General features: G+C 41.4%; 1 pseudogene; it reads right to left on the bottom strand.

Annotated features, from left to right (window-relative positions):
* Positions 1 to 1,599: 1,599 nt before the first annotated feature.
* Positions 1,600 to 1,719, bottom strand: LOC141136006 (5S ribosomal RNA; annotated as a pseudogene).
* Positions 1,720 to 12,649: the final 10,930 nt, after the last annotated feature.

Below are 12,649 nucleotides of genomic sequence, written 5' to 3'. Positions count from 1 at the left end.
ATATTTATGCCAAGAGAGTTATCCAAGCTTTTTGTCAGAATCACCCAGAGAAACTAGCCCAGTTGGGCATCAGGAGGCTGCCCATTGGAGGGGGGCAATGTCAGGGTGCACATGCCAGCAGACAAGTTTGCACCCCTAGAAGAACTCTGAGGTGCAGAAGAACACCTATTCCCTTTGCTCGTAGGAATCGGGTATTGGTGCATAGAAGTGTGCATATGCGAACTGGCATGCAAAAAGAAGCCGTTGCGCGTCCCCGTGCATGCCAATGCTTGCGCGCACCCGCGCGTGCCCGCGCACACCCATGATTGACGCTGGCACCAAATAAGACTATTTTAACCCAGCCAGTGCTGATTTGTCTTCAGCTCCTGTGCATTCTGTTACCTGTGAAACCTGTATCCTGATCTCTGTTATCTACCCAGCTTGTCTTGACTATTCCTTGAACTCCACCTGCATTGACCTCGGCTTGTCCTGTGACCTCTCTTCTGCCTTCTCCTTTGGTTCCTGTTGCACAAATCTGGTTCCAGACCCAGCTTGCCTCCTGACTACGTTCCTGCCTGTACCCTGCATCTGATTATCCCTGCTGTGTATGACCCAGCCTGCCTGACTTTGCTATCCGTTGATGTCACTTGCACCACCTGCCTGTCTGCCGAGACCTTCTGGTGACTTTGCCAGCCTACCAAAGACCCTGCTGCCTGCAAGACTCCTTGGCACTCGTGCGACTCTGCACTATCAGAGGCTCCAAGTCAGAGGTGTAAGGGAAGCCTTCCTCGTCCAATCAGGCTCTACTACCAGGAACGTGATAGCATCCCAGTCTTAGTCCGTAAGGTTCAATATTGAGTTGGCCACTTTTCAGCTATAACAGCTTTAACTCTTCTGGGAAGGCTGTCCACAAGATTTAGGAGTGTGTCTATGGGAATGTTTGACCATTCTTCCAGAAGCACATTTGTGAGGTTAAGCACTGATGTTGGACGAGAAAGCCTGGCTCGAAGTCTCCTCTTTAATTTATCCCAAAGGTGTTCTATTGGGTTAGGGTCAGAATTCTGTGCAGGCCAGTCAAGTTCTTCCATCCCAATCTCACTCATCCATGTCATTATGGACCTTGCTTTGTGCACTAGTGCGCAGGCATGTTGGAACAGGAAGGAGCCATCCCCAAACTGTTCCCACAAAGTTGGGAGCATGAAATTGTCCAAAATGTCTTGGTATGCTGACACCTTAAGAGTTCCCTTCACTGGAACTAAGGTGCCAAGCCCAACCCCTGAAAAACAACCCCCCATAATAATCCCCCCTCTGCCAAATGATTTGGACCAGTGCACAAAGCAAGTTCCATAAAGACAAAGATGAGTGAGGTTGGGGTGGAGGAACTTGAATGGCCTGCACAGTCCTGATCGCAAAAGTTCACACATGAATATCTTCCCACGCAGGAGTTCTCACCATCTATGCAAACAGAATATGGGGTTCAGCCTCCCGGCTCTTTGTTGGCCCCATGGCTCAGGCTTCATGCCTTGGTCCTCCTGACCATCAAACACACAGTCCCAGTGCTCGGGCACAAAACACGGTCCCCCTGTCAGCTTGGCTTCTTTTTTTTTTTTTTTTTTTTTTAGCCTACGGCACCTGGTATTCCCAGGCAGTCTCCCATCCAGGTACTAACCAGAACCCGACCCTGCTTAGCCTCCGAGATCAGACAAGATCAGGCGCTTTCAGGGTGATGTGGCTGTAGCTTGGCTTCTTAACCTGAAGCTCCCAGCTGCTACATCATTCACAGGCTTGGGCCTTTGTCTGTCCTGACCGGGACAGTACAGTGCAGATGTGCACCTCTCACTGCTCCCTCCACACAATGACCCCCTCGGAAGGGTGGGGCCCTGACCCTTAATCCTGGCTCTGCTAAAAAGCCAGCACACACTCCTGCCATTAGCATGCTTGTTTCCTGCAAAATCTGGCCTAGACTGCCATTTTAGATCATGGCATGGGCTTGCCCTGCCACACTCTGTATATCTACATTTTCTTTTTGAATTGTTGTCATATAATTGTATGTCATTTTAGACTGTTTGTGTTGGAATGGTGTTGTGTCCCTTGAATTGTGGCTGGGTTGTCCAGTTATGGGGCACACAGAATATGCAAAGCCCCTGCACACTCTTATTCCTTTTGAGTTGAGAAGGGAACCTTTTGTTTTGCTGCAGTTTTGCTGGATATCATGCTTGTTGTCCTTTGTACATTCTATGATTGGAGATGCCACAGTTCACGCTGGTTGATCTCACTCATTCAAACATTGATTTTGGTATCTGTAAGTCATTTACCAATACTGTATTTTATATTGTTACTGTAATATGCTGTAAAAAACCTGATGTACGTTTATATTTCAGAATGTACCTTCATATCTAATCCCTGATGAAGATTGTACTTGAAGATCAAAACGTGTTGGAGTTACAATCTATACACATTGGTGCCTGATTTGTTTTTATCATATCATGCTATACTATCATTGCCTTGGATTTTTTTTTTCATTTGTATAATAAATTGTTATTGTTTTATTTTGGATGTTACTGTTGAGTGCCTGAAAAATCCCATCCACACTTTTTACAAATTAGCTTTTTATGTTTTTTTTCACAGGATATATTATAACTGTTGTTGGCTGCAAATGCTTTTTGTTTTTTTCACAGGTCATTTTTTTTAAAGGTGAATGCAGAGAAATATGCGTGGCAATGTGCATCAGCACAGAAACATAGCGTTTCCTTTGGGAGAGCATGTGACAGAGTGATTTAACCCTTTTACTGTCAAGTTCGTACGCCATACGGACCTAAAAAATGCCTGCAGGTGGCCAAGTCAGTATGGCGTAGGGACCTCATTTCTCCCTCTCCTATAAGCTTATGGCCATTTCAAGGACCATAAGCTTATATTAGAACTGTTCAGCAGACTCTGCTGAACTATTCTATAACACTGATCAGTGAATTACAACCCACTGATAGGGGTTAATAACTCCAAATGTGACCACCCCCCACCCATGCTGCCAATTCCCTGCCCCCTGCTTCTCCACCCCTGTCACCCCCTTCTACCTAAAACTGCCCCCACTCTCCTTTTCTATCCCCTTCACCCCCACTTCTTCCCCCAGCACTGATTTCCCCCCCCCACACACCCGATCTAACCCCCCTGCAAATCGGACCCAAGCAGCCACCATTATTATTCGGCATCCCTAATCTGCTGCTCCTGCCGGCTTCAGGTGCTGCATGGGGCTTGGGGGATCCAGATGTGTCCCCCCACCTGTCAGATAGTGCCCCGCACTGCCCCTGCACTTCTGATCCATCCCTGCTCTGAGTGGCATCTCTCACTTTGTCAAGCAGATCCGCCTGCTCAGTGGGTCATCTGTCTGCTGATCCCCGCTGATCAGGCAGATGACAGGTCCGTGTCCACTCGGACACAGACACAGCCTGCTATTCTCGATGTGGTGGTCGGATGGAAGCGGACCGCCTGTCCATTTCCAATCAATACCACCCAATCCGATCTGCTAGATGGATGGGGAATGGAATCCCCATCCATCTGTTTTTAGCGGACTGGACTGAATCAGATGCAGGCGGGTGTAAATGGACACATGTCCATTTATATCAACCTCTATAGAGAACAATGGGTGGTCCAATTGGAACTGCCTGAAAAACAGACAGGCAGACCTGGAACACCTGTGCATCCCTGTGTGGGTAAACATGGCCCCGAATGGGCATACACTTTAGTAAGCCACATGTGCCTTAGTAGCAATTTAGCAGGAATTTTGTAAGTTATGTTGTGTTTATGTGCACTATTAATGATTTTAGTGTATTTTTAGCGAAAATATTGTCTTGATAAACATTTGTGCAAATATCACACTGCCTTAAAAAGCACCTTCTTTCTATTGTACTGGCCATGTACTTTCAGAAAATGTATGGTTTGGGGGGTCTTTTGCAAATTCTGAAAGCTCTAAGTGAAAAATGAAAAACCTCCAGATTTTTAGAAAAATTTTGGGGTATGCTCAATTTTCACCATTTTGCAAAAAGACGCAATTTAAAATGTACAAATATTTGTTATTTATTAACTCCATACAGGTTAAGCTTTTATAATTAGTAGGGATTTAGCAGGAATTTTGTAAAATTAACTGTTTTTATCTGCTACTAATGGTTTTACTGTATTTTTTGCGAATATATTAGTTTGATAAACATTTGTGCAAATACCGCTGAGTCTAAAAAACCAGTAGCACATTTTTATTCTAAAGGTCATATATTAGAAAAAAATATGGTTTTAGGGGTCTTTCACAAATTCTAAAAGCTGTAAGGGAAAAATGAAAACCTTCAGATGACTACGTTCGATTGTCACCATTTTGCAAAAAGGTGCAATGTAAAAATGACAAATATTTGTTATTTATTAACTCAATACAGGTTAAGATTTTATATTTAATAGGAATTTTGTAAAATTTGATGTGTATTTATCTGCTAATCATGATTTTAGTGGATTATTTAGCAAAAATATTGTTTTGATAAACAGTTGTGCAAATATCATAGGACCTTAGAAATCAGTAGCACCTTCTTTTTATTCTACTGGTCACGTGCTTTAAGAAAATATATGGTTTGGAGGCTCTTTTACAAACTTTGAAAGCTATAGGTGAAAAATAAAAAACCAAAGGAAAAATTGCAAAAATGGTCTGGAGTGTAAAAATGGAGCACAGGGCCTGGCAGCGATAGGGTTAAAAGCGATAAAATATAAGAGACAGGGGTAGAGGGTTGTCAACCCAAAACACAAGGTGCCAAAATAAAAACCTTTATATCAATATAAAGAGCTGTTATTTTCATGAAAACAAGTAAAATTATATTATCACGTTAACGCTTATATGATATTTTGGTGCTTGGGTTTACATCTACTAACTAAGCTTAAGTTCTTTGGACTGTAGTGCTGGAGTACATTCTCTTATGTGCCATGCCTGTGTGCATGATTCTGTACACCCAGAAATCCTTTTAGGGGACAATATCTGACAGCTATCTCTTATAATGTTAACATGTCAGCTACTTTTTTCTATTAATTGTGGCATTTTACCTTTTTTCATAACTTTTAGCAGGGGGAGTTTAGAGCATATTAGGCGGTTGTTTCTGATGGTTAGTTCAAAAGCTGGGAAATCCCCCAGACACAAAAAGATACACTGAGCATCTTTCCAAATAACTGGTCTGTATAGTTGGAGTATCTGAAGTTTTTTATACACATGCTTAAGTAGGTATCCCATAAGTGTAAGGAAAAAAGGGTGTCACATAGGCAGGCTAGATTCTTATCAGTCAAAATAATGTGAATGCGTACAAAACATTATTAGTGTCATGTGCAAAATTATTGCAGTATGCAATACATAAGCAAAGCAAAATGAAATACAGTTTTATATAGCATTTAAAATTTCTTCCACACATACAAGATGGTATTCCTTGTAGCCATCACATCTGCAAGGTATGTTTTTGTGCTGGCAGCCTTTAGCTTACAAGGAACCCTCATTTTACATAGGGACAACATAGTGTTGAATGAAACCTTCTTTCTTGCCCAATGTTGTACCCAGTTTGGATTTCCGTTCCTGCCTGCCTGGATTTCCAGGGATGGTCTTACAAGGAAAAAAAACTATTCAAATGTAAATAAAAAGTATAAAACATAGCCATATAACCCTATAATAAAATTAATATGAGAAAATACAACTGGTTGCTGTGTCCCTGGGAGGATAAATATCATGGTGGTAGGGAAGAGAAGTTGCAGATGTGCCTGGCCTCTGCTGTGTGCAGCCTAAACACTGCACCAATACCTAACAATACAGAAGAAAATCAAAATGAAAAGATAAAGAAAAAAAGAAAATAAGATAAGTAAAAACAAATAAACAAAACAAAAAAAAAGGCGATAGCAGTCTGACATTTTGAAGCTACCAAGGCCAGGAAATTTCCCCTAGGGAAAATAAAAAGTAGTTAGGTGGTGGGAATGTGGATAATTTACCTGTCAGGCCCTTGCTACTGGTGTACCAACAGGTAAGTGGAGTATCACAAAAGCTGCTAATGTTTAGGAACCTGAGTGATGAAACTACAGGTTCCAGGATCACCTCTGATGTGTTTCAATTGTGCCAACAATCTTTCTTGTGGAATGGCATGGGGAACACAAAAAATTGCTATATTGTTATATAGATTATAAAAATGATATAGTCCACCAATGATCAGTAAAATTATTATTGCAGAAATGAATACACTCTAAAGTTCATTTCATGATAAACCTGTCTCATTTCTCTCTCTCTATCTCTTATAGTGTGGTCTAACCAACCTGTTTACATACTGTTCAGCCACTGAATAATATTTGTGGCTATTGTCTCTCAGACACTACACTCTATTTTTTATTGCAAGATAAAACCTGCCTTGTCTATTTCTATATGCTGTTTATTTAAGCACTGTCATACTGTCCGTGCTTCTAAACACCTAAGTCATGAAGTCTATATTCCAATTATTTTGGAAATAGGAGGAGGTTTAGAGAGTGTGGGGTTGTGGTTTTGAAGCATTTTTGTGCATTTTGCTTGGAGCTTTTATTACATTTTTAAGACAAAGCAATGTTGCACTGCCACTGACCAATTTGTGCAGTTGAGGGGTTTAGCTTTAGTTTTTTAGGAGCTTTTAGATCTTATTACTGCTATTAGCTATTCTTCAAATGTAAATTAATTTGATTGGGGTGTTTGTGGTGTATTTAAACCAAACTGAATGTAAAAGTTAATAAATAAGTTATACATTCAAAATATGTAGCCAAAAAATAGTGTCACTGAAGTTGTTCTTGAAAATTGTAGCAGCTTAAAGGCAGTTCCCAAGAATGTATTTTAAAGGATCTGTTTTCACTGTCCTAAAAGTACCAGTAAATGGACCCTCTCCTTTGGCAGCATGATGGACATCTTCTGAGTTAGCTCTGCATTTCCCTAGAGCCAGACAATTTTAACAGCAGAGCAACCTTCTTATAACAGCAAAAACACAATTGCCAACAATGGTACTACCCAAGGAACCAATCTGGGACAAGATGCTGCAGTTAAGTACTTGAAGGAAACAAAAATTGCAAATTAAACCCAGAGCTGAGTCTAGAGCCCCTGCAAAGATAGCATTAACACTAGGGATGAGCCTGATGTTCAAGTCGAACATACGTTCGACTTGAACATCGGGTGTTTGCCTGTTCGCCGAATAGCGTACAATTTGGGGTGTTCGCGGCAAATTCGAAAGCCGCGTAACACCCTTTAAAAGTCTATGGGAGAAATCAAAAGTGCTAATTTTAAAGGCTTATATGCATGGTAATGTCATAAAAAGTGTTTGGGGACCTGGGTCCTGCCCCAGGGGACATGTATCGATGAAAAAAAAAGTTTTTAAAAAAGGCCATTTTTTTCAGAAGTAGTGATTTTAATAATGCTTAAAGTGAAACAATAAAAGTGAAACCTTCCTTTAAATTTTGTACCTGGGGGGTGTCTATAGTATGCCTGTAAAGTGGCACATGCTTCCCGTGTTTAGAACAGTCCCTTCACAAAATGACTATTTCTAAAGGAAAAAAAGTCATTTAAAAGTACTCGAATGAATTGTCGGTCCCAGCAATACAGATAAAAGAAGTCATTGAAAAAAATGGAATGGGACCCCCCAGTCCATTACCAGTCCCTTTTGGTCTGGTATGAATATTAAGGAGAACCCCGAACCAAAATTTTAAAAAAAAATTGCGTGGGGGTCCCCCTCAAAATCCATACCAGACCCTTGAGGTCTGGTATGGATTTTAAGGGAAACCTCGCACCAAAATTAGAAAAAAAAATGTTGTGGGGTCCCCCCAAAAATCCATATCAGACCCTTATCCGAGCATGCAACCTGGCAGGCCGCAGGAAAAGAGGGGGGATGAGAGAGTGCCGCCCTCCTGAACCGTACCAGGCCACATGCCCTCAACATGGGGAGGGTACTGTGGGGTAGCCTCCCCAAGCACCTTGTCCCCATGTTGATGGGGACAAGGGCCTCATCCCCACAACCACCAGGTTGTGGAGGTCTGCGGGCGGGGGGCTTATCGGAATCTGGAAGCCCCCTTTAACAAGGGGACCCCCAGATCCTGGCCCCCCTGTGTGAAATGGGAACTTGTTTACGTAATCGGGTGACCCTGCCCCCTCTGACACCTTGGGAAAGCCATAGGGCGTGCAGCTTTTTTTTTTTTTCTTTTTTAGTCAGTTGGCAGAGTGAGAGAAGAAGAAGAATGGACTTTGTGGGACATTTTTTTTAAATTTTATTTTAACACTTTTTTTGTGAAATGGTAGGGGTACATATGTAGCCCGTTACCATTTCACACAGGGGGGAGGCTGGGATCTGGGGGTCCCCTTGTTAAAGGGGACTTCCAGATTCTGATAAGCCCCCCACCTGCAGACCCCCACAACCACCAGGCAAGGGTTGTGGGGATGAGGCCCTTGTCCCATCAACATGGGGACAAGGTGCTTTGGGGGTGACCCCCAAAGCACCCTCCCCATGTTGAGGGCATGTGGCCTGGTACGGTTCAGGAGGGGGGTACTCTCTTGTCCCCCCTTCTTTTCCTGCGGCCTGCCAGGTTGTGTGCTTGGATAAGGGTCTGGTATGGATTTTTGCGGGGACCCCCGCGCCATTTTTAAAACATTTTGGCGCTGGGTTCCCCTTAATATCCTCACCAGACCTGAAGGGCCTGGTATGGAATTTGGAGGTCCCCCGCACAATTAAAAAAAAAAATTTGGTTCAGGGTTCCCCTTAATATTCATACCAGACCCAAAGGGATTGGTAATGGACTGGGGGGATCCAATGCCGTTTTTTTCAATGACTTATTTTATCTGTATTGCTGGGACCGACAATTCATTATAGCCGTGAGTACTTTTAAATGACTTTTTTCCTTTAGAAATGTCATTTTGTGCAGGGACTAAACACGGGAAACATGCACCACTTTACAGGCATACTATAGACACCCCCCAGGTACAAAATTTAAAGGAATATTTCACTTTTATTTTTTCACTTTAAGCATTATTAAAATCATTGCTCCCAAAAAATGGTCGTTTTTAAAACTTTTTTTGCATTGATACATGTCCCCTGGGGCAGGACCCAGGTCCCCAATCACTTTTTATGACAATAACTTGCATATAAGCCTTTAAAATGAGCACTTTTGACTATTCATATTCGTATCCCATAGACTTTAACGGTGTTTGCGTGTTCAAACAAATTTTTTTTTTTTTTTCATTTAAAAGAAAGTTTATTAAAGGTAACACATGTTACAAATAATCACTGTTAAACATGTACATAGGAGGAAATTATCTACTAGATTCATATAGTGCTAGCTAAAGTCATATATAGAGAATATAATAAAGAGTTTCAAGATCAAACATTGCGCATGTATTCAAATAGAGGTACGATTACTTTGTCATGTTTTGAAACTTTATGGTCACCTTAGAGTTGCTTCCCAAACAGAATATTAATATATAAAGGTGTTAATAGGAGGTAGCAGTTAAAGTAAGAAAAGATCTAGATTTAAGAAGGAAAAAGAATGTAGCAGTGGTCGAATCAATATAAGAAAAAATAATATAGAAGTGTAGAGTCATTGGCTACAAAGAGTGGTCGGAATATTTAATCTATAACATATCAAAGCATCAGTTCCACATTATCGCCTGGTACTCTACTGTCTGTATTCAGCAAATAAATGTAGAGTTTATTTGCAACTTGAAAAGGAGTTCTGTAATCATGAACGTTCCCAGTTTAATACATTAATTCATCAGACAAATAATCCAAAGTCGAGTTAAGTATAATACATAATACAGGTTGAAACCAGAGAGCCCCTAAAAGAGGTGTATTAAATGACCTCAGTCAGGTTCTATTGATCTCAGCTTCTCATAATCTCGTGAATATCTAAACGTAAACCAAGGAGACCATGTTTTGTGGTATCTCTCAATCGCATCGTTGGACTGAGCGATCGTTTCCTCCATGTCTCGAATATCAGTAACCTTGTGTAGCCGTTCTTTAATGGAAGGCACATGTGTAGATTTCCAATAGAGAGGTATAAGGGTTTTGGCTGCATTCAATAAGTGCTTAGATAGAGACCTCTTGTATTTTGGAAGTGAAAAATTGTTGACATGGAGCAAACAACCCGCCGCGTCCAACTCCAACGAGGTTTCCGAAATTTGGCGTATAATTTTAACCACCTCTGACCAATATGGTACTATCTACGGGCATTGCCACCATATGTGAAGAAGAGTGCCTTTATCTTTCTTGCAACGCCAGCAAAGTTCTGAGGATTGAGGATACCATTTATGCAGTTTAGTGGGGGTAGCATACCATAGTGTAAGCAATTTATATCCAGTTTCCTGCATTCTGGTGCTCAATGAGCATTTATGTGCTAAAATACATGCCTTTTGCCATTGTCAGTCAGACAACTCTACCTTGAGTTCCCTATTCCAGTGCTCTCTGAATCTGTCCACGGCCGGCTGTTTTGTGTCCTGTAGCCAGGTATAAGCCAGTGAAGTTGCCTTCTGAATTTCCGCTCCCTCCAGGCACACTGACTCCACCTCTGTCAATTGTCTTACAAAATGTTTCTTTCTGTGAGTGTTATTGACACTCACGTAAATGAAAATAGGTCCAGAGCGGTAAGCCCTGGGTGTGTCCTTCATTCTTCAGTATAGCATAATCTAAGATCAGATCATTTTTGAAGCAATGTTTAGCAAGTAGGGGTGATTCAGCATCTAGTGCTTGTAGTGAACGATTTTGCAATCCCGGTGGGAAGTCAGGGTTGTTTCGGAGTGGGGAGAGGGGACTTAAGGGTGTGGAAAGCTCTGTTTTTTTTTGTCAAGTAGTGAAAGATCGACAAGGTAGCATTCAGCAGAGGGTGTTGTTTCATAACTGGTGGGTATCTAGTCCATGGTATCCAAGGAGAAAATTTTAAAGGTATTGGGCTCAGGGCATTTTCTAGGAGTACCCAGTCTTTGAGGTTCTGGTGACAGTGCCAGTCAATAATCCTCGTAATATGGGATGCATGATAATATTTCCTATAGTCAGGTAGGCCCATTCCCCCTTTGTCTTTAGGTCTAGTTATAAGATCAAACCTGATCCGTGGACGTGTATGTGCCCACACAAAACCAAGTTGGATCGATTGCAGTTTCCAAAAAAAACTTTGTGGTATTTTAATGGGTAGGGTTCTAAAAAGATAAAGGATTCTAGGTAATATTGACATTTTACAGATAGCTGCTCTACCGAACCATGAGAAGTTTTTGGTGTGCCAGGATAGTAATTCTTTTCCTATGGATTTCAAAAGGGGTGGGAAGTTTCTTTCAAATATTTGGGAGAGTTGGGGAGTTAGCCAAACACCCAAATACTTGAGTGCCAAGGCCACCCATTTGAAGGGGCTGTGTAGATGAGCGGCTTCATTTATTTTCTCGGGTAAAGTGATATTCATTGCCTCTGATTTTGTATAATTAATTTTTAGATATGAAATATATCCATAAATTGAGAATTCCTTCATTAATGTGGGGATTGAAGTGAGAGGTTCCGTCAGAAAAAATAATAAATCATCAGCATAGGCTGCTATTTTAAATTCTGTATTATTGATCTTAAATCCCTGGATATCTTGCATGGCCACCATTTTCCCGATAAAGGGTTCAAGTGATAAAATAAAAAGAAGTGGGGAAAGAGGGCAGCCTTGTCTAGTGCCGTTGGTAATGGTCACCGTATTAGACAGAGAACCGTTTATTCTTAATTTGGCTGAAGGATTCTGATATAACGCGGATGTCCAAGTCATCATGTGTTTACCAAAGCCAACATACCGGCATGTTGCCAGCATGAAGTCCCAAGCTACTCGATCGAAGGCCTTCTCCGTGTCCGTAAACAAGAGAAAGCCCTCGATCTTTCGCATTCTGGCAGCGTGAATTAAATTTAATGATTTCGTGATATCCTTTGCTTCCCTACCGGGCATGAAACCTGCCTGTTCCGGACCAATAAGAGTATGAAGTAGGGGCTTAAGTCTGTTGGCTAGTATTTTGGTTAAAAGTTTAACATCCAGATTTAGCAATGAGATTGGCCTATAGCTGGGGCATTGTGTAGGATCTTTATTTGGCTTAGGTATGACTGTTAAGTGTGCTAGAAGAAATGTTGGAGGTATGTCTCTAGGTGTGGAGAAAGAATTTAATAATTTCGTCAGGGGGTTTGTCAGGATTGCCATAAAGGTTTTGTAATAGATAGATGTAAATCCATCTGGGCCCGGACTTTTCCCCGTCTTTAAATCTTTGATTGCTAATTGTATTTCTGTATTGTCAATGGGTTGTTCCAGGGTCTCTATATCTGTTTCAGATAGTTTAGGGAGTTTAGAGGAGGTTAAATAATCGTGGATGATTTGCGACCTGTTCCCTTTCAGCTCTGCCGGTTTATGTGGAGCGAGTAAATTATATAGGTTTGAATAGTAGTCGTGGAAGTGTTGAGCGATCAGCTCATCAGATAGATCAAAAGTCCCTTTTTTGTTTTGTATTCCCAGAATTTTATTATGATGTCGGGGTCCTCTCAGGGCTCTAGCTAAAAATTTGCCAGTTTTATCCCCATATTCATAGTATATCTTTTTCCTAAAGAATAGGAAGCATTTAGCTGTAGCGTCTACTAGTTGCTGTAGGGTCTTCCTGGTTTCTAACAACTGA

Source organism: Aquarana catesbeiana, linkage group LG03 (genome assembly GCF_042186555.1).
Source record: "Aquarana catesbeiana isolate 2022-GZ linkage group LG03, ASM4218655v1, whole genome shotgun sequence".
Classification (NCBI taxonomy): domain Eukaryota; kingdom Metazoa; phylum Chordata; class Amphibia; order Anura; family Ranidae; genus Aquarana; species Aquarana catesbeiana.
Note: the sequence above shows the minus strand (reverse complement) of the source record. Positions and strands in the feature narration are given on the sequence as shown.